This window comes from Panthera tigris, chromosome B4 (assembly GCF_018350195.1).
Source record: "Panthera tigris isolate Pti1 chromosome B4, P.tigris_Pti1_mat1.1, whole genome shotgun sequence".
Classification (NCBI taxonomy): domain Eukaryota; kingdom Metazoa; phylum Chordata; class Mammalia; order Carnivora; family Felidae; genus Panthera; species Panthera tigris.
Genome location: NC_056666.1, coordinates 100,971,249 through 100,998,339, shown reverse-complemented (window position 1 = coordinate 100,998,339; position 27,091 = coordinate 100,971,249). Strand labels below are relative to the sequence as shown.

At 35.6% G+C, this 27,091-nt stretch overlaps 1 long non-coding RNA gene across 1 annotated transcript; it reads right to left on the bottom strand.

Moving 5' to 3' along the window:
* Positions 1 to 60: 60 nt before the first annotated feature.
* Positions 61 to 26,796, bottom strand: LOC122240123. Its single transcript, XR_006219463.1, has 5 exons — positions 26,647 to 26,796; positions 12,175 to 12,223; positions 11,209 to 11,441; positions 4,397 to 4,567; positions 61 to 252 (listed from the first exon to the last, which is right to left on the bottom strand). It is a non-coding gene; the product is annotated as an uncharacterized LOC122240123 (long non-coding RNA).
* Between the last annotated feature and the right edge of the window lie 295 nt (positions 26,797 to 27,091).

Genomic DNA, 27,091 nt, shown 5'->3' with positions numbered 1-27,091 from the left:
AATCCCTGCGCCATGCAAATTTCATTTGTTGCTTACGTCAGTGAATATACTTACTCTCCTCAGTTAAATAGGGCAGGATGTACTGTTCATACAAGCTTTAATTCACTTAATGACAGTGAATGATTGAACAGGTCTTCCCTAATTATGTTTTCACGGAATAGCTTTTGGGCTTCAGCGTATTTCTCTGAAGAGCCAAACAGCTTCCAGAGCTGTAAGGCTGGATCCGTTCTTGATACCAAACAGCCTCTGAAACTTATGGAAATAAATGAGAAAAATTTTACAGTGCTCTTTAGTGTTTATTGTATAGCAAAGACGACACTTTCTCTTTCACACTAATTGCTCAAGAAGCGTTGTGAATTAGGAACAAGAGAAGAATTAGAAAGGAAGGATAGAGATATACAGACTGAACATCTATGTAGTGGAGTAAGTACTCCAGAAGGAATTCAGTCAAGATTTTTCTGGGGATGAAAATCAAAAAATGGTGGCATAGACTGATGGGTCATATGAGTGTAAAGGAAAAAAAGGATTAAAATATTTAAGCATTGTATCTTCTTTTTTTTTACTTTTTACTCTGGACAATTTCAGACAAGAGAAAATACATGAACAAGATAGTGAATGCACCAGCCTAAGTATACAACGTAACCCTCTCTTATTTCACTCTCTCTTCCTTTGGAAGGAAACATTAACCAAAATATTTTACCTGTTTTCTCAGGCACACTTTATTCTTACTATCCCTTTATTTTTACTATCTTTGTGAAATAATATTTTTATTCAATATAGTTTGTGAAATTCATCAATGTGAATATATGTTGCTCTAGGTCATTTACTTGCCCTTCTATATAGTATTAAATGAACATACTACGCTTCTTATGGCTGTTATAACATTGCTACTATGCATGTCTCCTTGTGTGACGAGTTTCTCTATATACCTGGAAGTGGAATATCATAGGCTATTTTCAGTTTTTATTTACCATCTAATGTACAGTCCACTTTCTCTCAGAGGAGGCTGTACCAAATACATTTGTGTTAGTAGTACAGTTTTCATGTATTTATCTTTTTGAATGATTAAATTATGTTTTGGCCAATGTGGTATAAAATTATATACGATTACGGTTTCAGCTTGAATTCTCTTTAGTGCATTGACAATATTTCTATAATATTTTGTGTTTTGGCGTTTATCTCTTCCATCAAGACCCATTTTTGCCATGTTTCCACTAGATTGTGTCTTCTTATTATTAACCTGGAAATGGTTCTCATATAGTCTGTGCACCAATCCTCTGTCACTTACAGGCATTGCAACATATTTTCCCTGTGCCTGCCTTGTAACCATCACATATCAAGAAGTTTTTAATCTCAATGCAATAAGTTTCACTGTCTTTTTTTTTTTTCATGGTTACCGGTTTTTTTTTTTTTTTGTCCTGACATATCCTTTTCCAACAAAAGCCATTGTAGGATTTTTCTACACATTTTTTCATATTTATATTTTTAATCAATCTGTAATTGGAGTGTGTGTGTGTGTGTGTGTGTGTTGCAAGGTGGGGAAGATAACTGTGCTTCATTTTCCATCTGATTAACTAATTGACTAACCACCACTTTTTACTAAATAGTTCACCCTTTCTTCTCAATCTGTAACGCTTCTGCTGTCATAAATCAAATTTTCATAGATGCATGCTTATGATTTACTCATAAGTCTTGGTATCTTATAAGTACATGATAATAAATCTTGGAATCTGGAAACTCTCATCTCCTTTTATTCTTTTTCAAGATTGAGTTGTCTATTTTTGGCCCATCCACTCTTCCACATACACACACACACACACACACACACACACACACACACATTTAATTTAGCTTGTCAAGCTCATGAAAAACCCAATCAGAATTTTGATTTGGATTGTAGTGAAGAAACTGTCATTTCTAAGATAATGAGGACTGCCATTAATGTGATATATCTCTCTACTATTCTTTTAGACAATTTTAATTAATTTAAATAAAGTGTTACTTTTTCCATAGAGATCTCAAGCATAATTTGCATTTATAGCTAGGATTTTACATTCTTGTTCCTAATAAAGTGAAATTTTAAAATTATGTATTTTTGAAAATTGCATAGAAAAGCCATTGATTCTTTACCAAACTTGTGTCAGGCCATCTTGCTGTATTCCTATTTTTCTAATATTTTTTTTAGGTTCTTTTGAGCCTTTTATGTGGATAACAAATAATCCATGAATGATTATATATATTTTTATCATTTATAATCTTTGTTATCCTTTACTACTCCTCTTTTATTTTCATGATCACCAGAAATTTCAGTCCCAGGTAGAATTAAAATGGTGACAATGGAACTCATCAGCCTACTCCTGACTCTAAAGGAAATGTTTATAAATTTTGCCAATGAGGCTTTGTAATTATAAGTAGTCTGTCTTTATCAGAGTAAGGGACTTATAATCTCTTCCCAGTTTAATAGAAGTTTATGATTACTTATCATTAATGATTGCTATTAATGAATGTTAAAATTCATCAAATGTTTTTCTTGAGTCTGTTGAGATGGCTATATTGTTATTTCCTTCGATCAGAGTGGAGAATTACATTGACAAATTATCTAATTTAAAATAATTTTTTCATTGCTGGCATAAGTACTTTGTTTGATACATTAGTCTCATATATAGTTAGAAAGGATTTAATCATTCTCATTTTGGATTTTTGTATGTCTTTTCAAATTAGATATACTTATAATTTTCTTCTATTATGTCCTTGACTATTTAAACATCATCAAGATCACACTAGTCTCAAAGGAGAATTTGGGAATATTACTCCTTTTTATCCAATTTACACCATTAGGACTTTCTGTATTTGGGATAGTTTTTAGAATTTGTCTGTAAAATAATATAAGACCAGTAGTTTAATAGTTAAAGTATTTGATTGGCATATTTATAGCTACACATTAATCTGATTAAATTTTCTTGATCTATAATTTATCCAGATTTTCTATTTCTTTTGGAGTCATTATTAAATAAGCTACTTTGTTTTAGGAAATTTATTGTTTTATGTATTTTCAAATTTAAGGATGTAGAGTTTTCTCTAATGTTTGATTTTATTTTCTAGCTTATCTGTAATTATATTTTTTTCAATTTTTTTAATGTTTATTTATTTTTGAGACAGTGGGAGACAGAGTGCGAGTGGGGGAGGAACAGAGAGAGAGGGAGACACAGAATCGAAACAGCTCCAGGCTCTGAGCTGTCAACACAGAGCCAGATGCTGGGCTTGAACCCACAAACCATGAGATCATGAGCCGAAATCGGACGCTTAACCGAGCCACCCAGGCCCCTGTAATTATATTTTTTAAAAAATTGGTAATATTTATTGACGTCTTTTCATTTTTTCCTTGATTACTCTTGTTAAATATTGTCTGTCAGTCTTTTTTATTTTTAAACAAAGTTATGGTTTATTGATATTTCCTAATATTTGCTTTTATCTTTATTTTTTCAGTTATTATGCTTTATTTAGATGTATTTTATTGTTTTCTCTCTAAGGTCTTTAGCTAGATGTTTAGCCTGATAATTTTATCCAATGCAAATGGTTAAGGTGTGTTTCTTCCATACCTCACTTCAGCTATTTCTTCATAGGTTTGATATATAATGTTAGTATAATTCAAATTATTTTTAAATTTTTTAATACTGCTTCTTTGTAGTGTATTTTAAAATTTCCAGTTTCTCTTTTTAAACTTTTGTTGTTGTTGTTATTTGTATCTAAAGGGGTTTATTGAGGGAACAATTGCTTTAGAGAGCATCCTGTTTTATGTATACTTGAGAATAATTTATTTTCTTAATTGGTGTATGTTTTATTTTGTTATATTCTATGTAAGTTTTTCAAATTAATTTTCCAGTTCACTAATTCTATTTTCAGCTAGTTTGCCTACACTTTCATTATGCATTGAGTTTTAATTTAAAAAATTATAGCTTTCACTGCTACAAATTTTCTTTAGTTCTTTTCAGATACAACTTGCTAATTTGTAGTTTCTTTTTTGTTTATATCTAATACATGTTTTTTACTCTTTTTCTGAGATTTCCAATGAAAATATATTCTTACAAGTTTAATTATACTGACTGTTGCTTCTGATGACTTTCACTCAAGGTGGTTTAGTTCCTTATGTGCTCTGTAATTTGGTTTGTGTTTCATGTGGCTTTAACTGTATTAATTCCTTGAGACCCAGCAGGAAGGTATGTCTCTCAAAAAAAAAAATGGCTTTTACTTCTGTCACATAACTCTGGGAGCCATGAACTTAAGACCACTGCAATTTATTTATTTATCTTATTTTCTGAACCTTACATATAATATAAATGCAGACCTCAAACTTGTAGAAGAGCAGTATTATGAATTTTAATTCTCAGGAGCTTACTTTATTCCAGGTTGAAGATCACCACAGACTTAGTTCCTCGTTATCTCCTTAACGCAATAAGTAGATTTATTTTCAGACTTCCTTTTCACTGGCTGTATGTAGTCTTTTAAGAGTCCCAGGTTTGTGTGGATCCTCAATTATTTATCCTGGGCCTAAGTCTTTTCATTCTCTCTAAATTTTTAAAAAAATTGTAGTTAGTTAACATACAGTACAATATTGGGTTCAGGAGTAGAATTCAGTGATTCATCACTTACATATAACACCCAGTACTCATCATAACAAGTGCCCTCCTTAATGTCCATCACCCATTTATCCCATCCCCCACCCACTTCCCTCCATCAACCCTCAGTTTATTCTCTATTGTTAAGAGTCTCTTATGGTTTGTTTCCCTCTCTCTTTTCCCCTCTTCCCATAGGTTTATCTGTTTTGGGTTTTTTTTAATTCCACATATGAGTGAAATCATATAGTATTTGTCGTTCTCTAACGTATTTGGCTTAGCATAATATATGCTCCATCCATGTCACTGCAAATGACAAGGCTTCATTCTTTTTGATGGCTGAGTAATCCACATCTTTATCCATTCATCAATCAGTGGACATTTGGGCTCTCTCCATGGTTTGGCTATTGTTGATAATGTTGCTATAAACAGGAGGGTGCATGTACCCCTTTGAATCTATATTTTTGCATCCTTTTGGTAAATACCTAGTAGTGCAATTGCTGGAGTATAGGATAGTTCTATTTTTAACTTTTTGAGGAACCTCCATACTGTTCTCCAGAGTGGATGTACCAGTTTGCATTCCCATCAACAGTTCGAGAGAGTTCCCCTTTCTCTGCATCCTCACCAACATCTGTTGCTTCTTGTGTTGTTAATTTTAGCCATTCTGACTGGTGTGGGATGGTATCTCATCATGATTTGGTTTGTATTTCACTGATGATGAGTGATATTGAGCATCTTTTCACGTGTCTGTTAGTCATCTGGATGTCTTCTTTGGAAAAGTGTCTATTCATTTTTTCTGCCCATTTCTTAACTGGATTATTTGTTTTTTGGGTGTTGAGTATGATAAGTTCTTTATAGATTTTAGATACTAACCCTTTGTCACATACGTCATTTGCAAATATCTTCTCCCATTCCATAGGCTGCCTTTTAGTTTGTTGATTGTTTCCTTTGCTGTACAGAGATTTGTTGTCATAATAAAGTCCCAAAAGTTCATTTTTGCCTTTTTCTCGTCTCTGGAGATGTATATAGTAAGAAGTTGTTCCAGCTCAGGTCAAAGAGGTTGCTGCCTCTGTTCTCCTCTAGGATTTTGATGGCTTCCTGTTTTACATTTAGGTCTTTCATCCATTTTCTGTAGGTTCCAGGGTACCTATCTTTTACCTAGTTGGCTAAGTTTATTCCTAGGTATCATGGTTTGTGGGATAATTGTTTACGGGATCAATTTGTTCATTTTTCTTTCTGCTGCTTCATTATTGGTGTATAGAAATGCAACAGATTTCTGTATGTTGATTTTATATACTGCCACTTTGCTGAATTCATGTCTCACTTCTAGTAATTTTTTGGTGGAGGCTTTCAGGTTTTCTACACAGAGTATCATGTCATCTGCAAATAGTAAAAATTGGATTCTTCCTTGCAGATTTGGATGCCTTTTATTTATTTTTGTTGTCTGATTGCTGAGGCTGAGACACCAGTACTATGTTAAATAGTAAAAATGAGAGAGGACATCCCTGTCCTGTTCCTGAGCATAAAGTAAAAGCTCTCATTTTTTCCCCTTTGAGGATATTAGCTGTGGGTCTTTCATATATGGCCTTTATGATGTTGAGGTATGTTCCATCTATACCTACTTTGTTGAGAATTTTTATCAAGAATAGAAGCTGTATTTTGTCAAATACTTTTTCTGCATCTATTGGAGAGGATCATATGGTTCTTATCTTTTCTATTATTAATGTGACATATCACATTGGTTGATTTGCAAATATTGAACCACGCCTGCATCCCAGAAATAAATCCCATTTGATCATGATGAATAATTATCTTAATGTACTGTTGGATTTGATTTGCCAGTATCTTATTGAGAATTTTGACATGTGTTCATCAGGGATATTGGCCTGTAATTCTGCTTTTTGGTAGGATGTTTGTCTGGTTTTGGAATCAAGGTAATACTGGCCTCATAGAATGAGTTTGGAAGTTTTACTTTCATTTCTATTTTTTGGAACAATTTGAGAAGAATAGGTATCAACTCTTCTTTAAACGTCTGGTAGAATTTCCCTGGAAATGCATCTGGTCATGGGCTTCAGTTTGTTGGGAGATTTTTGATTACTGTTTCAAATTCTTTGCTGGTTGTGGGTCTGTTCAAATTACCTATTTCTTCCTGTTTCATTTTGAGTGGTTTATATGTTTCTAGTAATTTGTCCATTTCTTCCAGATTGCCCAGTTTGATGGTATATTTTTTTTCATAAGATTCTCTTACAATTGTTTGTATTTCTCTGGTGTTGGTTGTGATCTCTCCTCTTTCTTTCATGCTTTTATTTATTTGGGTCCTTCTCTTTTCTTTTTGTCTAAGGGGTCAAAAATTTTATTAATTCTTTAAAAGAACCAGCTCTTAATTTTATTGATCTGTTCTACTGTTTTTGTTTTTGTTGGTGGTGGTGTTGTTGTTCGTTTCTAAATTGTTTATTTCTTCTCTAATTATTTTCCTTATTCTGCTAGCTTCAAGCTTTATTTGTTATTATTTTTTTAGATCCTTTATGGGTAAGGTTAGGTTGTGTATTTGAGACTTTTCTTGCTTCTTGAGGTAGACCTGTTTTGCATTATACTTCTCTCTTAGGACTGCCTTTGCTGTATCCCAAAGGTTTTGAATTGTTGTGTTTTCATTTTCATTTTCTTCCATATAATTTTTTATTTCTTCTTTAATTTCTTGGTTAACCCATTTATTCTTTAGCAAGATGTTCTTTAACTTTCATGTATTTGTAGTCTTTCCTAACTTTTTCTTGTGGTTTGAGTTTCATAGTGTTGTGGTCTGAAAATATTCATGGTATAATCTCAGTCTTTTTGTACTTGTTGAGGTCTGATTTGTGACCCAGTGTGTGATTCTAGAAAATGTTCCACGTGCACTTAAAAAGAATGTGTATTCTGCTGCTTTAGGATGAAATGTTGTGAATATATGTTTTTTTTTAAAATTTTTAACCTTTATTTATTTTTGAGAGAGAGAGAAACAGAGAGCAGGAAAGGGGCAGAGAGAGAGGGAGACACAGAATCTAAAGCAGGCTCCTGGCTCTGAATTGTCAGCACAGAGCCCAATATGGGTCTTGAACTCATGAACTGTGAGATCATGGCCTGAGCTGAAGTTGGACGCATAACCACCTGAGCCACCCAGGGTGCCCCCTGAATATGTCTGTTAATTTCATATAGTCCACTGTGTCATTCAATATCATTGTTTCCTTGTTGATTTTCTGCTTAGATGATCCATCCATTGTTGTAAGTGGGGTGTTAAATTCCCCTACTATTATTGTGTAATTGTCAATGAGTTTCTTTATGTTTGCTATCAATTGATTTATATATTTGGGTCCTCCAAGTTGGGGGCATAAATATGTACAATTATTAGAGGTCCTTGATTTATAGGCCCTTTAATTATAATATAATGCCCTTCTTCATCTCTTTTTACAGTCTTTGATTTAAAATCTAGTTTTTCTGTTTAAGTATGGCTACTCCAACTTTCTTTTGACATCCATGAGCATGATAGATGGTTCTCCATCCACTTACTTTCAATTTGCAGGTGTCTTTAGGTCTAAAATGAATCTCTTGTAGGCAGCATATAGATGGGTCTTGTTTTTTTTTATCCATTCTGATGTCCTATGTCATTTGATTGGAGCATTAGTCCGTTTACATCGGAGTGATTATTGATAGATATAAATTTAGTGCCATCGTGTTACCTGTTGGGTTGGTGTTTCTGGTGATGTTCTCTGTTCCTTTCTACTCTACCTCTAAAACTTAAGACTTTGCACTCTGCTGCTTATAAAAAACTCGTGGCATTAAACCCCTCTCCTTTCTCCATCAATGGTTTTGGGGAAGAGTTTTCTTGTGCAATCCTCTGTGGGTGTTTTTACAATTTTTCACCCTTTCACCCTTGTTCCTCTCTCTGGTCAGGACTCGCTCCCCTCTTCAGTACCCATGGCTTTTTTCTCCCCCAAATCAACTCTCTGCAGCTCCTACCTTCCATTAGGTGGTCGGGTTTCTATGTGTAGATGTGCAGCTTTGTTCTTTCAGTCCTCATATCAATTTATTTGGTGTTCACAATGATTTGATAATTTATCTAGCTATGTTGAGGGAGGAGGCAAACTTAGGTCACCCTACTTCTCCACGATGTTAATGGCTCTCCTTTTTTCTTTCTTTTTTTTTCTTTTCTTTCTTCTTCTTTTGTTCTGCTCTGAGTGCCTTTTACAGTCCTAAATTCTAGATTTCTGAGATCTGTAGAGACTCTTGGGGCAGATACAGCCTCAGTTTCAATTGAGAACTCTGGTTTTCTAACTTCTTTGATTTTGGAGTCTGAGTATTTTCCATTAATTTCATGTGAATTTAGGTGTGCATCTGAAATGTTGTATTTTACAGAATATTTCTGAAAATTTTATGGAGAGAAGACTATTATTTTTTAATCTTCCATAGTACTGGAGAAAAAAACCCTCTCTTTTGAAGTTCCAGAATGTGGGCTTTATACCTAACACTTATTTATGAGAATGAAATGAAGGCATTTTCACTCTAACTCAAATATTAGTAATATCAAAACAATAACAACAAAAAGTACAAAACTTCCAAACTTATAGATTCCCCCCCTTAAATAATTAACTTAACCTTCATTATATTTGCTTTATTACCTATTTTTATCTCTCTGCAATCAAGAATAACATCATATTATAAATTTACTTTCTGATCAAATAATCTTCTATTCCAATAATTTACTTAAATATTCTGTCAATGATTGATTCCATAATTGCTGTTATCTGCTTGGTGTACTTCCAAAGTCATTTTACTCTTACATCCATCAAGATGTGTAATACACAGTTCTACTTTGAGTCACATCCTGAAAATCAATTAATGAAATACCTCATTAGTGGGGTGCCTGGATGACTCAGTGGGTTAAGCGTCCAGCTCTTGATTTTGGCTCAGGTCATGCATGATTTCATGTTTCGTGAGTTTAAGCCCCTCACTGGGCTCTGGGCTGACAGTGAGGAGCCTGCTTGGGATTCTCTCTCTCTTCCCTTCTATCTCTTCCTCCCCCATCTGTGCTCTCCCTCTCTCTCCCTCAAAATAAATAAACTTTAAAAAAACCATTAAAAAAAACCGAACAAATGCCTCATAAGATAGATTCTCATACCTAATGCCTAATAAACTAATAAAATTAGGACAGGCAATGTTACAAATGATAGGGATTAAATTTATTTCTTATGCTTAATTTTTTTACCTCAAGCGCAACTGTTGTTTATGTCTTTGTTTTTAGAAAATCTAATAACAAAGTCCTTGAAATGAAACTTGAAATCTTAAGGCATGACAAGATTTTATTGGATACAATGATCCTTTCTGTCCCTTAACCTACTTACCAGATTATAAAGTTTCATGGATGTTTGACTATCAACTGATCCACTAGGATTGTTTATATAAGAAATCTAAAGGTACACTGATCTACAAGTATATTATTGATTCAAATGGCAATTTATCTTATTGGATAAGAAAACAACATCAGGTTTAGTTAGTGGAAAGGTCAAGTAAATGAAATCACAGAAAGTAGTATGTGTCACCAAATATTATGGAGAAAAGGTAAAATTAATCGAGTGGTAATAAAAAGTTTGAATTCTTGCACTTGAAATGAGGGGGGAAAAAGCACAGTTTGGACAAGTAAAGGTTTTAGTTACTGCTAAACTAAGTAGCTATGACTTTTGGTTACTCAGCAATCAGACTACTCACTATTTACAGGATATCATAATGAGACAACTCACATATAACAAGAATATGGTTGCTTCCACCACTTAGGGCAAACATTGGCAAAGAATGGCCCACAGAACAAATTCAGCCCATTGCCTATTTTTGTAAATAAATGTTTCTTGGAACATAGCTACTCTCCTTCACTTATGCATTGTCTTTTGGGACATTCATACTGAAAATGGCAGAGTTGAAAAGTTGGGACAGAGACCATCTGGCTTGAAAAGTGTAAAGCAGTTACTAGTTAGCCTTTTACACAAAAAGTTTCCCAATTCCTGGCTTTAAAGAATGTCTGTGGAAGTCTGGGAGATTTTTTTATTTCAGGAAAAGACAAGTTATATATGAGTTAAACTGTAGTGGTTTGATTTAAAGATGATTAACCATTAATATTTATTTATGTTATTGTTGATAATCAACACTCATTTGTGTGTTCTATACATCATCATTGTCATGAGGGAAGCTGACACTTTCCTAGGTTGGGGAACACAAGGGGAGAACTATAAGGGAGTTGTGAAATTCTTACTTGATTGCTAATGTCATAAACTAGTTTCAAGTTCTATGACCCTGGCCAATGATTAAACTGACTCTCTCCTGGAATATTTGTTCTTCCGAAATCTGCCTTTGCTGGGACCCCTTTACTTGCATTTCCCTTGACACAAATGATGTAGTATCAGCTCAATTTTTAGTGCTTCTTTAGTCAGTAGATATCTAGCAATATTAATTTTCTTCCTCTTTGTACAAGATCAAGAATAATCCATGCTGCTGCACTCATTTATACAGATACAATTGGTCCCTGCATTCTTTTCTATAATCAGATAATACTTCAGTAGCAGCTTCTACTTACCTCCTGCCATCAAATCAGCCATCTCTGACTTGTGAGATTTTCCAAATGGGATTCAGGTTCAGGAGACAAATGTTTTCTTGGTTAATCCTGTAGAAACCATTCTTTCCTCCTAGGCTTTTGGTGATGGATCAATATCCCTAGCCCTTTACCTTCTAGGAGTAGAGCTCATAGCATAGCTTGCAAGAAGGAAATCCATCTGGAAACAACCCTCTTATTCCCAGTTATTTAATAACCTTGGCATATATGAGAAGTTGAAAGTATATAGTTAGTTCTTGGAAAGCAACTTTGAAATTTATGCTAAAAGATATATCTCTGTTACCTGATGGTTATCAAACCATGGTGGTTCAGACAAACTAGATGAGTCCCGTTTATACACATCTTACTGACTTAACTGTATGACAAGGCATTGGTCAATCCAGACCTCTAATTGATTGCCATGGTTGCTGAAGATTTTATAAGTTAGGCACTGCCTTCATCATGGCTATGTTCTTTGAAAGTGCATATCAAAATACCTATGATACAATATAATAGGATTTAATGAGATAACATGCATGAAAGCTACTTCTACAATGCCTGGCACAGAAAAGAGACTTAATAAACGCATGTTCCTAATGATTAGCATACCAAGCCCTTTTATCAGAAGTGTCAAACATACAACTTGTGAGCTGAATTCCCTGTATGATGATAACCAGTTAGAACTTGGTACCAGAAGCCCACCTATGACAAGGCCTTTATTCTCCAGGTCACCAAAGTTTCCATCAACGTGCCTCACACATTTTCCTTATCTGACAAGTCCAGGCATGAATTTACATTTGAAAACTTTGGCTTATAAAAGTAAGGTCCAAAATTCCTTTTCTCTCTGTCCATTAATGAAATCATCTTAGCAACCTGTTTGTATGTACGTCTCAGATCCCTGAAATCCCCAACTACAACCTGTTGCTAACTACCTCTGACCTCATTTCTTACCTCTTCTCTATCTTTCACTCTGTTCTGGTCACATGGGCCTCTGTTATTCCTAGAATATAAAAAGTTTAAACCATTTCAGGACTTCTCAATTGCTACTTTCTCTGAATAGAACGTATTTTTCCCATATACCTGCCTCGTTCGTCCCAACACTTCTTTAGGTTCATGCTTGAAGCAGAAGTATCACCTTCACAGAGACTTCCCTCACCACACTGTCTAAAGTAATTTCTCTACTATTCTCTACTCAAAACCCTGCTTAACTTTTCTTCATAGTGGTTTTTATAAAGGTAATATATAATATAGTATATGTTAATGTTCATTTATTTAATTACTGTTGTCTATGGTCCTTAATAGGATGCAAGGTCTACAAACAGGCTGCTGTGCTATGGCCAGGACCAATGCAAAGAACCCAATAAATAGTCAGTATATAAATAGTCAGTATATATTTGTTGTTGCTGTTTACTGAGATACATTATATTTATTTTAGGTGTACAACACAATGATTTCCTACACGTATATATTGCAAAATGATTACCACAGTAAGTTTAGTTAACATCCATCACCACAGATAGTTATAATTTTCTTATCTTGTGATGAGAACTTACTCTATTAGCAATATTCAAATATATAAAGCAGTATTAACTGTAGCCATTATTCTGTACATTATATCCCTAGGACTTACTTATTTTATAATTGAGCATTTGTACTCATCTTGTGATGAGAACTTACTCTATTAGCAATATTCAAATATATAAAGCAGTATTAACTGTAGCCATTACGCTGTACATTATATCCCTAGGACTTACTTATTTTATAATTGAGCATTTGTACCTCCTTTACCCATTTCACATATACCCACCCCTCACCTCTGATAACCAGCAATCTTTTTTTCTTTTTTTTCTTTTTTTAGATTTCACATATAAGGGAGATAATATGGTCTTCCTATCTGACTTATTTCACTTACTATAATGCCCTCAAGATCCACCTAAGTTGTCACAAAAGGCAGGATTTCTTTCTTTTTTATGGTTGAATAATATTTGTGTGTGTGTATGTATGTGTGTGGGGGGGGCATGTTTTATTTATCCATTCATTTGCCAATGGACACTTAGGTTTAGTATTTGCTGAATATTCAGAATTAGGGGTGACTGGGTGGCTCAGTCATTTAAGAATCCAACTTCAGCTCAGGTCATGATCTCATGATTCATGAGTTCAAGTCCCAGGTCAGGCTCTGTGCTGATAGCTCAGACCCTGGAGCCTGTTTCAAATTCTGTGTCTTCCTCCCTCTCTGCTCCTCCCCACTCGCACTCTGTTTCTCTCTCTCTCTCTCTCTCTCCCTCCCTCCCTCCCTCTGAAAAATAAACAGAATTAGGAACATTTTAGTGAATAATGCAGAGCCAATATTAGAGTACGTGGTGGTTGTGATGGGCTGGCAGTAGTGGGGATGGTGATTCACCAGTCTAGTCAAGTCATATGAATTAAAAAAATTAGCCTTTGACTCACTTCCCTCCTTAAATTTTAAGAAGGTCTAAAGTAAGGCAAAGATGAACTTTTGACTTCTGTCTTTTGACTTTTGACTTTAATTTTATGTGTCAGCTTGGATGGACCTTGATGCTGCAATGAGTGGTAAAACATTCTGAATGTTTCTGGGAGGATGTTTTTTGGTAGAGATTAACATTTAAATATGAGTAAAGAAGCTTGTCCTCTGTAAGGTGGAAGACTGTAATAGAACATAGAAGAAGAAATTTTGCCAGCAGACTGCCTTGGACTTGAACTGCAAAATGGATTTTCCCTGAGTCTTCAGCTTACTTGAACTTCCTATAGATTTCTGACCTGTCAGTCTCCTTAATCGCACAAACCAATGCCTTAAAATCAATCCATCAATCTCTCTCTCTCTCTCTCTCTCTCTCTCTCTCTCTCTCTCTCTCCACACACACACACACACACCTGTTGGTTCTGTTTCTCTGGAGAACTCTGACCAACATAGCTTCCAAAGTAGAGTTAACACCTTAAATATATAAAACTAACATTTAAGCCCCAAACCTCATATAGTTATGTTCTGTGGCTCATACGAGACTCAACTATTTTTGAAGTTGGCCTGAAGATAACAAAACACATTAAAAGGGAACAAAATAAAGGATTAAGACATGTTAATAAAAATAATTGGATCCATCCATACAGACTAAAAAGTCTATACATTGAAATTCTGACTTGTCACATGTTAAGCCTTTTTTTTGTTCTAAAGTATTTATTTCTCAATACTATAATATCAGCTGCACTTTTGTATTACATTATATATTATATAATATATATAATGGTGGTCTAAGAATCTGGTCCTCAGATTGCCTAGACAGTTTGCTATGCAAAAGAAGAGAAACGAGAGGAAAAGGCCTCCTCCAAGTGAAGGTAAATTAGCCTTGGCGCTTCAGGAACAGCATCAGCAAAGATCCAGGTAATGAACAAGATACAGAGTCACAGAAGCACTTGAAAGCAAGATGGCGGCACCTAAAGAGTGAATGTTGGATTAACTTATCTATCTCTTTACATTCTCAGAGGAGGCAGAGGTAGAATAGTACAAGGATGACATCTGCCTCCAAACATCTAGACGTTACCCAGTGCTCCTCATCCCATGAAGGCTGGCAGTAGAGTGAGCAAAAGGGAAAGCTGCAATGGGGTGACCTCATCCCATAACTGTGGCCCATTTGATGTCTCAAATTCTCATCAGTTTCATTGAACGCTTTCTCTTCTCTTGAGGATGATCTAGGAAAAGGAATAGTACCATCTTCACAGAACATACATGGGTGAAAATACAGAGAGAAAAGCAATGAGAAAGTACTAAAACATGGAAATTCTCTATATTTACAAGGAATGACGAGGAAAAAAAGATACTAAATTATCAGGGAGGTAAGAGATGAATCTTGGAATATTGTACTTTGATGCTAGAGAGAGTTTAATGAAGAGGAAGTGATTAATAGCCAGAAATGTTAGTGAAAGGTTGAAGATAATGAGAAAAGGTTATTGAGTAAGTGACTGCATGTCTAAATTCTATGACCCATGGAAGGTAATAACCTTTATTTAGTTTCTGAGACCACCAGGTAAATTCTAAATAATTCTATAACATGCAATACCTGGCATGGCATTTATTTATAGGAATCAAATTTTAAAAATAAACTTGCATTCAGCAAACCTGCCCATGAGGAAAAAAAAAATGATTGTGCTAGCAAAAAGTTAGGGTTGAGGTTTTTAAGAATCACATTTATATTCTGACATCCCATAAAATTTTTTATTACTTTATATTAATGATATTCTTGATCTTGCTTCCTCTTTCCCAGAAATTCATAGTTTGTCCCAAATATAGTCACATATAGGTTAAGATGAGGCTGCTTTTTTTCAGAAAGTTTTACCTGAACTTCTGCACTTGTACAACATACTGGTCTTAAATTAACTATTTTTGGATTCAGAATTCAGCAATATTCTTGACACATAATAAGCATAAAGATTTATTGAATAAATAAAAAAATGAATGATGATCAAGTCGTTGGTAAAATAAACATGAAACATGCTACCATTGTTATATTTTGACTCCAGTTTGGGGCACCAAATTTGTAGAAGTGGAATTCACGGTTCAGAATATATGTTTAAAATATATATTTATGTATTTAAATATATATTTATATATTTATATAAAAGCCCAAGCCCAGGTGGCTCAGTTGATTAAGCATCTGACTCTTAGTTTGGGCTCAGGTCATGATTTCACATTTCATCGATTTGAGCCCCACATCAGTCCCTGTACTGACAACATAGAGCCTGCTTGGGATTCCCTCTACCTCTCTCTCAGCCCCTCCCCTTCTTGTGCTCTCTATCTCAAAATAAGTAAACAAACTTAAAAATAAAAGTAGTGCAAAATATGAGTTGAGAGGGATACAGGATGAAAATAAATAGGAGTATGGCCAGAGAAGACTTCCTGAGGGAAGCCAATTTCTAAGCTAATCTTAGAGAATTCAACAGGCATGGAATGGAAGTATATGCACGAGTGTATTTGGTATATGCACATTGAGAATAAAGAGAACATTCAAGGCTGGAAAAGAATGAGGAGGAAAAAAAAGCTAGTTTCTGGAAAAAAAATATGCAAAGGAAAGCAAGCCAATATATTTGAATGGACTGGAGAGGGCCTGTTTGCTGGTACAATAGAGGCAAGAATCAGTTGGAGAGAGCCACTGGGGATGCCAGGGCGAAGAGTTTGGATTTAAGTTGATAGATACCAGGGCGCTCTTCCATAAGGGTCCTTGAGTAGGGATGACATGATGAAAATGGTGCTTGATCAAGAAAGATTATTCTCGAAGCAGGGGGTCAATAGCCTAATACTATGCAGGGAATTTTCACCTAACACATTCACCAAAACATTCCACTTTGCCACCGTAACAGGCCTCAGTGATTACAAGAGATTATTTTTGAAAGGCCCTGCACTTTTGGTGGCATATTTCATTCATGCTCTCTGCCAAGGGATTTCTTGTCCCTTTCTCTTCTCTTATCTTTGTACTTTAACAAATGCTCTGCCACTGGCGAAGATAGGAACCACAATCATTTGTTTTCTGCCGCCTGTGGCAGATTGATGAAAACAGTTGCATTTTTAAGCTACTTCTCTGTGTTTCCTTGACGGGGACTTCAGCTGTGACAGGGGCATTAACCTTAGGGGAGAGGAAACAATCCTTACTTCATGCTCTCTCAGTTTAGAGCTTCTCCTCAGCAGGGAAAAAGCAAATCACGTACGTTATTTGAAGCAATTTTGTGATTTATCCACCGGGTACTGACCTACAATCAAGTGAACTTTGCTTAAAACCTTCGAATGGATTTTTAACTGCCGCTGTGGAGCAAAGGGAGACACGTTCATGCAGCCACCAGAAGCAAACTTCTCTAAAAAAAATGGCTGAAAAGCCAAGGAACATGCTACATCTTTAAGCTTACATTGGCTTGTACCCAGTTTCAAAAATAGAGCAAAATCTCATTTTATTTCTCAAAAATAAGTGCCAGTTGTGTAAGCATAACAAATACAATGATGTGGAATCCTTGAATTCTGTTTTCTCAAAATTGATGTTGCAAAGTTAAACACCATTGTGATTTGATACATGGAAACTGAAAATTAACTGACATGAAGTTATTTTCCATGCCTGCCCAAAAGAATCTCACTAGAGAATTTGAACTGGAGATGGTTTAAGAAATTCACATCTTGATTAGAGATTAAATTATCAGATTAGGGTTCACACACTATATAGTTCCACTTCACTGACAATTTACTTGGCTGAAAATTGATGAATCAAATTGATAAATCTAATGACTAATCAAATTTTTAGTAATAAATTTTAAATGAGAATAAGTTGCTCCCTAACCTGCTCTTCAAAGCAATGGTTTACCACCTTCTGGGATTGTACAAATCTTACACTCTGATCTCCTGTCAATCTTTATCTCCTTCGCCAAAAATAAAATTAACTGAATTAAATACAATTTCATTTTGAATTGAAGATTTTTTTCCCTACCTTGAGGGTGGAAACCTTTAAGGATGTCATATTACAGGCCCTGAATATCAGGGCCACTGAGAAGTGGCATAGCTATTTCACAGCAAGATGTTTCTGGGCAATGTGTCAGAAGCTGTCAGTTTCAGAGGTGCCATGTGGAAGGGGGCTGATCAGACAATGGATAGAGCGGGAAACAGCAAGGACAGTGAGAAGTGACAGCCTTGTAATCCAGAATGTGATTGCTTTTCCACATCGTCCATGGTAAATTTTATGATCACCTGAGTGGCTAAAGTGCCACGTATATGAAGACTTAACAAGAGCCTAGAGAGTATGTCCAAGAAATATCTCATTCTTAACAGCCAAAAGGAATTGCTCTTGTCCAGGATTTCTGGTCACAGGGTTAGGGCATAAGCACTGGCATAAAACCTTGGAAATATTGATAGGTAACAATTATTTAGTGCTCACTATCTGCCAAATATTGTGTTAATGGCTCCATAGGATTATAATTCAATTCTTATAAGCAACCTATGAGGTAGATATTTTACCAGCATCAGTGTTTTTAGATAGGGAAATTGGGGTAGGGAAAAACTAAGTAACTTTTTCTAAGAGCACATAACTATTAAGGGATGGAGAAGAACGTAAACCTACATATTATAAAACTAACAAGCAAACATTAAAAAGAATTATAGGGGCGCCTGGGTGGCGCAGTCGGTTAAGCGTCCGACTTCAGCCAGGTCACGATCTCGCGGTCCGTGAGTTCGAGCCCCGCGTCAGGCTCTGGGCTGATGGCTCGGAGCCTGGAGCCTGTTTCCGATTCTGTGTCTCCCTCTCTCTCTGCCCCTCCCCAGTTCATGCTCTGTCTCTCTCTGTCCCAAAAATAAAATAAAAAACGTTGAAAAAAAAAATTTAAAAAGAATTATATACACGCATGTGCTTATGTGTGTATATGTGAGTCAAAACAGGACAGTGTTTGAAATGTATTAGGAAGGGAAAAAATAAGACAGTATGATAGCACTTATCTACTATATATATTTAAATGCACAAATAGACATATATTATTTTGTGAAGTAGCAAAAATTTTGGCTGCATTATTTTCTGCCATTGGATAGAAAGTAGAACTTTAAGTGATCAAGTGGTAAAATCAGCTGAGGAACAAGTTTCGAAGATGCAGCCTGGTTTCTCCTTACTGCTTATGGCCAATGTGGTAGAAAAGAAATAAGTTAAAAGAGGAAGTGTTAAGCAAAATGGAACCAGAACTTGATGACTTGGAAGATTCTCAGCCTATCCAGACAGTGGGCTCTGAAATTGGGCCCCAGTGGCTGTACAAATTTTTGCTGTAGAGATTAGACATGCAACTCATATATCCAATCAACCACTTAATCAGAAATACTGCCAGCTTGGATGGAAGGGGACAGAGATGGGATGAAATAAAGAAGGCTGCCAGAATTCCGGGACCCTACAGGCAGGAAATGGGCCAACAGAGCTACTTGGCTATGGACATGTGTTATCCTTTGACAAAAAGAAATAATAATTTCTAGGGTGACTCAGAGGCCCACAGGGCTGCTGCTGCCAACATAGGCCCAGAGGGTGAAGGTCCCAGGTAATAGGCCACCTCCTTTATTACAGAGGATAGAGTTGGCACCAAAATCTGAGAGGAAAGGGCTACCTCTCAAAACTCAATGGAAAAATAGGCATGATGTTTGAATAGAGACACCACCTAAGAAGACATTTGCATGGCCAATATGAACATCGAAAGATACCCAAAATTATTAGTTATTAAGGAAATGCAAATCTAACCAAAGTGAAATACCACTACAAACTTACTGGCATGGCTGAAACTAAAAAGAATGGTTACACCAAAAGTTGGTGAGGATGTGAGTAAACTGGAAATTCATAACCTGCTCGTGAGAATATAAAATGCTACAATTATGTACATTGAAAAGCCATTTGGCAATTTTCATTTAACAAGTTATACATAACACCTACCATATGATCCAGACCTTCTACTTCTAGGTATTTCCTCAAGAGAAAAAAAGCATAAATCTACATGAGGACTTTTACGTGAATGTTGATAGCAGTTTATTGTAATAACCCAGAATGGGAAACAACCCAGATGTCCACTAATAGGTGAAAAAATAAATAAACTGTGGTATATCCATACCAATACTCTTTAGCAACAACAAAAAAAGTAATGATACCTACTAAAATATGGATGAATCTCAGATTATGCTAAGTGAAAGAAAGAAGACAAAAAATACACATCTGTATAATTCTATTTATGTAAAATGAAAGCTACAAAGATAGCAGATGAGTGGCTACTTGGAGATGGGCAGCAGTGGGTAGGGATTATAAATGAGCAAGAGAAAATTTTTGAGGCTAATGGATTTATCTGTTATTTTAATTATAGTGATAGTTCCATGCATACCTATTGTATCAACATTAATCAATCCATACACTTCAAATATATGTGGTGTATATCAGTTATATCTCAATCAACTAATCAAAAATATATCAGGATAATTTCCCCATCTTATTATTTTCCCAAATATCTTGCATAACATATTACTATATGCTAATTTGATTATGATCAAATCATATTTGATTCGGATAAATCACAATTTACATAACCATCCTCTAGTTATTTAAAAATATTTTTAGTTTATATTTTATCTTATTTATTAAAATAATGAGCAACAAGGGATACAAAGGAGGTTGCTTTTCATAGAGAACCTAGCAGATATTTTACAATAGACATAGAAAAATAGCTGTACATTTTTGAGTAGAGTCCCTTCCTTTTACTCAATAATTTTTTGTTTTTATGTTTATTAGTGCTAGTTGAAAGTAAAGCATATTGAGATAGACTTTTGAGAAATACTAGTCAAGTAGTTACATGTGATGGAGATGGCTAACACAAACTGAGGTCTAAGTTCTAGTTTCTTCCTTGGCATACTTTAAAACTATTTCTAACTGTTCTTGAAATTTTATATGAGGGCACACGATTTGGTTTTGTGGCCAGTGGTTTGCCACAGGTAAAAGCAATGTATGCCATCTTCAGGCCTGGAGCACAGACATCTCCTAAGCTGACCTCCATGCTGGTCAGCTGGTCAGCTGGTCAGTTGCCTGCATATAATGTGCCTACTGGAGGACTCAAAAGCCTCCACGGATGATATGGACAGAGACACAAAGAGCCCAGGTCCCTAACCACATGAAGCATAGCCTTTTCTCTCCCAACTAATTCACCATAGGCTGTGATATAAGAAGGATAATACAACCTTATTGTATTAAGCCACTGAGATTTTGGAATGACTTGTTATAGCAGTTACCATATGGTGACTAAATATACCTCTGTTGTGTGTCAGATTTTAAAGGAGTATATATTATGTTTAAAAATAAAAGAGGTTGGCCCTAAAGACAATTACTTAACAAGTCTAAGACCAATGAAATGAATTTTGATTCTACTTTTTAAATTTACTTCAGGTATTTGCTGTTTCCTCTTATTTTGGTGACATGGCAAGGTATGAAGTCCACGTGGATGGAAAGGAGAATATGAGTGATGTGAGACCCTCCTATGTGAAACAACGCTGATTTTCTAGATGTTGGGGAATTAATGGCTTGAAGTTACTTGTAAAGCTGGAATAAACAGAAGTGGCACAGTTGTTGAGATGATATAAATAAGATGTTAGACATATGCTTAAAGTTATTTAAATGTTATTTTCTACAATGTAAGTGTTGGGCATCTTAACTGAGCTGGTTCTAATTTCTTTGATTTTTATGTCCATGAAAAATGCTAATCTCTCGTCACAGCTACACGATTCTAAAACTGCCCTTCCAAAGAACCGTGACATTCTCAGATCTACATTGTCGCTTTTGTGTTCCCCGTGACTTGGTTGTTATTTCTCACTTTCCACAGGAATACGCAGTATAAATGTTGAGTCCTTGCTATTTGCAGCTTGTTTTTCCTAGCTGGTAGCATTGAATAACACTCCAACGCTCCTACTGAGGCAACAAATTACCCTGAAAGGTTATATGTCAACCATCTGTGTCCCAGAGTGACACGGCCTGAACCACTTAGGCCCTTTTGATTTCCCGATGCCTAAACATGCATCACAGAGGAGCTTGAGGTATGGTCTGAGATTTTCCCAGAGAATTTCACTCTAGAAACCAGCTCAGGTACTTACAGAATAACTGTGTGGTATCTTAGAGCCACTAGATCTACAGTTCGGTTTAAGGTGGAGGCTTCCCAGGCCATACTTGCATGTAAACTTGGAGCAAGTTCCTTATCTGGGCCTCTTCAGTTTCTGATCTATAAAATTTTGATAATAACTTACAGGGAGGTTATGAAATTCATTGAAGTAGAGTAATAAACATACATGTTTTGTAATAAAACTGTTTCATAGATACATAATATATAGGACAAGTATTAGGTTTTCAGAGGTGTTCCCATTACGCTTTTATAGACATGTGAGTTTTACAGAAACTCCCTCCTCTCTGGTGGTGAAGGTCTTCCAGATAATGGAATAAGGTGTGAATTATTCAGTCAGACCCAATTTGGGCGCAAGCATCAGCATGAGGAACTAAATCCAAACTAAGATTGGGCTTGGTAAAATCTGCCCCACAGATGTGTTTTCTTGATGGGCATATTTTAAAAATGTATATTTAAATAACATTCAATTAGAATATGTCTATGACATGGTTTTAAAACATATATTTATATGAGAATTACCATAATATTAAATTATTAGAGTAAATTAAATTTGGATATCCTTGCTATATTAGGTATATGATTCTTCCTGTTCAGAATTCTAATTGTGTCACACATGCCAATTTCACATATTTTTATTACGTGACTGTCCCCTAGACCAAGTGGGTTTGTTGTTCCTGGTACAGTTCTCACACCTGTACTACATAACTCACCTGCAATCAGCCCAATTCTTCCAATGAACATGTGTATTTAGTGGAATCATGATATGGGGACCAAAGGAGAAAAACAGTCGCATGTTTTCACTACAGGAAATACTTGTTCGTTGCTATAGATTTCACACAGGAAGTATTCTTTTTAATATTTAAAGTAAAAATTATGCTTAAGAACTTAAGTCTTTATTATCAGTATAGCAATGAGCAAACAAGTTATGGTTGAATTGCTTTATATGTTTGCTTGCATATTTGTAAAGAGATTATATTGGTATTGCCTGTTTGAAGGAAATTCGGCAATAACTAACAAGGTTGAAATTAATTACACTCTTGAACTAAAAGGAATCCATCTTACAAATTTTTTCACACCTGTGCACATACATTTACATAAGAAAATGCAATGCATCATCATTGCTAAATATGGGGAAAATGCATATTACTTAAGTGCCTGTTAGTAGTGGTGTGGCAAAAGTAATAATTACACATCATATTACGAAACATTATACTTAGCTATTAAAAATAATAAGGTAGATGTACATGTACTAATATGATAAATTTCCCATAATACATTATGAAGGATAAAGAGCAAATTCCATTATGAACACACACACACACACCCACACACACACACACACACACACACACACACATATATATATATATAGCATATAAAAATGTCTAAAATATACATCTAAAATATTCATAGTAATTTCCTATCTACTTTCTACTTTTTGGTTTGAAATTTTTATAAGCATATATTATACCTCTAAGTAAAAAAAAATTGTAACGTTTATTTATTTTTGAGAGAGAGAGAGAGAGACAGAGTACAAGTGGGGGAGGGAGCAGAGAGAGAGAGAGAAGGAGACAGAATCTGAAGCAGGCTCCAGGCTCTGAATTGTCAGCACTGAGCCTGATGTGAGGCTAGAACTCAAGATCCGTGAGATCATGACCTGAGCCAAAGTCAGACACTCAACCAACTGAGCCACCCAGGTGCCCTAAACTATACCTATAGTTTTAAAAAGAAAATTAAAAAAAGAACAGAGAAAATAACCATTCCACCATAAATTATGGACTTTTAAGCTATTTAATCCATTTAATTAAAATATCTTTATATATTTATGGAGCAACTACAGGGTCCAAGATCCTGAATAGAGTGGTAAGCCAGCCAAACATGGCACTTTTGTGGACTTGCATTTTGGTATTTAAAGTTGAATTTCAATTTCTTTTTCCTCGACCTGAAGGAGTTCAAGGACGGTCGCTATACTTCTGCTTCCTATTATCACATTAATGTCTAATGTTGTCATTGAACAAAATAGCTTCTTATAGCTTTTTATAGCTATAAATATTTTATAGATATCATATCCATAAAACTCCAGATTTTCTTCAAATTCCCCTAAATAAAGATTCCTCAAAATATGTCTTGGGCTCTCATCTTCTATTTAATCTCTCCTTTCTCAATTACTTTAACTCAGATGTCTCCCTAGTATTATTTATCTCTGGTCTTTGCCTCCTGCAAAAGTCAGGCTTACCTGTACAACTATTTATTCTCAAATATATTAAATACATGTCACTATAAACACATGTTCAAAATTAAACTTTTCATCTTCAAAGTATTCCTTTTGCCTTCCTTATATATGTATTCTTTGTGCCATCAAATTCACAAACTTCAGGTTTACAATTAGGAATCATCTTTGATCTCTTCGTTGACTCTAATCCCCATCAGTTTTTTTTTTCAACATATGAAGTTTATTGTCAAATTGGTTTCCATACAACACCCAGTGCTCATCCCAAAAGGTGCCCTCCTCAATACCCATCACCCACCCTCCCTTCCCTCCCACCCCCCCCATCAACCCTCAGTTTGTTCTCAGTTTTTAAGAGTCTCTTATGCTTTAGCTCTCTTCCACTCTATCCTCTTTTTTTTTCCTTCCCCTCCCCCATGGGTTTCTGTTAGTTTCTCAGGATCCACACAAGAGTGAAACCATATGGTATCTGTCTTTCTCTGTATGGCTTATTTCACTTAGCATAACACTCTCCAGTTCCATCCATGTTGCTACAAAGGGCCATATTTCATTCTTTCTCATTGCCACGTAGTATCAGTTTTCAATTCTTGTCAGTTCTATCTTCAAAACATTTACTAGTCATAGCCCCTTCCTATTGCCAAGGTCACCGTCCTAGTCATGGCCCAGTTAGGTTCACTGCTGGTCCCTTTCCACCCTTTAAATAATGTTTTCAGTTGGGTGTCTGGGTGGCTCAGTCGGTTGAGCGTCCAACTTCAGCTCAGGTCATGGTCTTGCAGTCCATGAATTCAAGCCTGGCGTTGCAATCTGTGCTGCACAGCCCAGAGTCGGGAGCCTGCTAAGGATTCTGTGTCTCCTTATCTCTCTGCCCCTCCACCCCCCCCCCTTTCTCTCACTCTCAAAAAAAATAAACATTTAAAAATTTTTTTAGTCATCGGTCTTTTGTCATTCACTTCATCTTGTTCATCGATATGTCTAACAATTAAAAATGAAAAGTCTTAGTAAGCATCTGGTTTCTGCAAGGCTATACTTCGATACTAAAGAATGAGAGGCAAGTGAGTCATAAACCTTTCCTTTTCAGAAATCTCGTTGTATTCATTCCCTTTCCCAAAAACATTATAGACCTACAAATTTCTTCTTAATCCCAATTCTTTCTTAGGATATTCAAGGTCCCTCCATGAAGCTGTGCAATTTTTTTCCTTTCAACTAATCTTTATGTTCAAATGCAACATTTAAAAATACTGGATAGAGCAAATAGAATCCAGTAAAAGAAAGAAAAAGCACACTTTCAGAGACACCATGGCCAGATCACCTACCCCCTCCCACCAGACTCTCTCACTTTCAACTAGTCCCAGCCAAGCCTCACTGCCAATCTGGACAGACTCAGTGCCAATCTGGACAGATCTTTCATGCTTCAGATCAAAAGCCTGGGTTGATTTTATGCATGTGTCTGGGGGAGGGAACACTAAGGATTGGGAACATACTCACCACCTTTTAAGCCCCAAATTAGTAACATGTTAATCTTAGATAAGGCCAGTGCCATCCTCCAAGAAGAAATGAAGACCCAGGCACTGATCTGCAGGAGTCTCCCCTCGTCAAACTGATCTACCAGTCTGGAGTTTTTCATACCCGTGCTTTTATATTTTGATCATTGTGCTGTCCTTTCTCTCTGCAAAGATCTGTCATTTTCTTATCTGCAAACCTAAATCCTCAAATTCAGCCCAAGGGCTACCTGCTCACCAAATCTTCCCTGATTATTCAATCGCATGTAATATTTTTCCTTTGTCAATACCACCACTTTGGACGGCACCTTCTATATGGCATATATACGGCATTTCAGTTATTTAAATGCAAATCTTATTTCCCTGTTCCACTCTCAACCACTTTATGGCTGGATTCACTTCTCCTTCTGTGGATAGCTCCTTGCATGTACTAAATATATTTTAAGGTAAATGAGTAAACATAATTTCTGTTAGAAAATAGATTATATTAAAATAGCTTATTCAAAGAGAAAATGGTTAACATCTTCCTCTCTAACTTTGCTTTACCTTGCATTTTACTTCCTTCCCAGCCACATACATTCTTAATGATTGAAATTTTTCCATCATCACTTCCTAAATTACCCAATAACCCTGATTAAAATTGTAACCAAAACCAAAATTATTTTTAACCCAAAGTTTTGATATATAGACTTTTGATTAAGTAATATAAAGAATGAAATGAAGCATTTATTAAATTAGTATATAATAAGCATCTTCAAATAAAGGCTTTGATCGCATATCTGTTAAGTTCTTAGATCTCTTTGATCTAGTATGAAAAAGTTTTGATGAAGAGACATGATTCATAAAAGAAGCTCTATACTCATATTTTCCAGGCCAGATATAAAGAGATTTTCTTCACTTTGCCTAATACAGAGCCAATGAAGAAAAATAACACTTTAGGGCTACCTTATGACTTTTAAAGGCTGGACTCCCCAAGCAGCCTTGCTAAACTAGACTTGCTTTCATGAGGCAGCCTAAGTTTAAATTTTCATTTACCTTGTTGGTTCTAATTTGTGATACTAATAGATTGCCAGCAGAAAGCTTCAGCCTTGTCCCTCTTTCTGAGCACCTCTATAAAGCAGGAACTGTGAGAGAATTATTCCCATTCCTACTTCTCAGCATAACTGCTGCATATATCCTGTTGTGTACAAGAGACTCTAGGAATCTACATTGTTTTTGAGTATGTGACTTTATGGTTCTTTCCTGGAACTCAAGGATAGGGAGGTCACAATAAGAAGAGTTTTCTTATATGAGCGACACTCTTCAGACACCTAAAGATCTGAGGTCACGAAGCGGCACTTGGTCAATCGTTTGGAAAGAAACAATATCTTTATCAACAAAAGGGAAATGAGGCAGAAAGCAAAGAATTTTCCTTGAGACTGAGTGAAATGTAAAGACAAATATCTTGGGAGACAGACAGCTGGAATCAAGACCTGCTTTT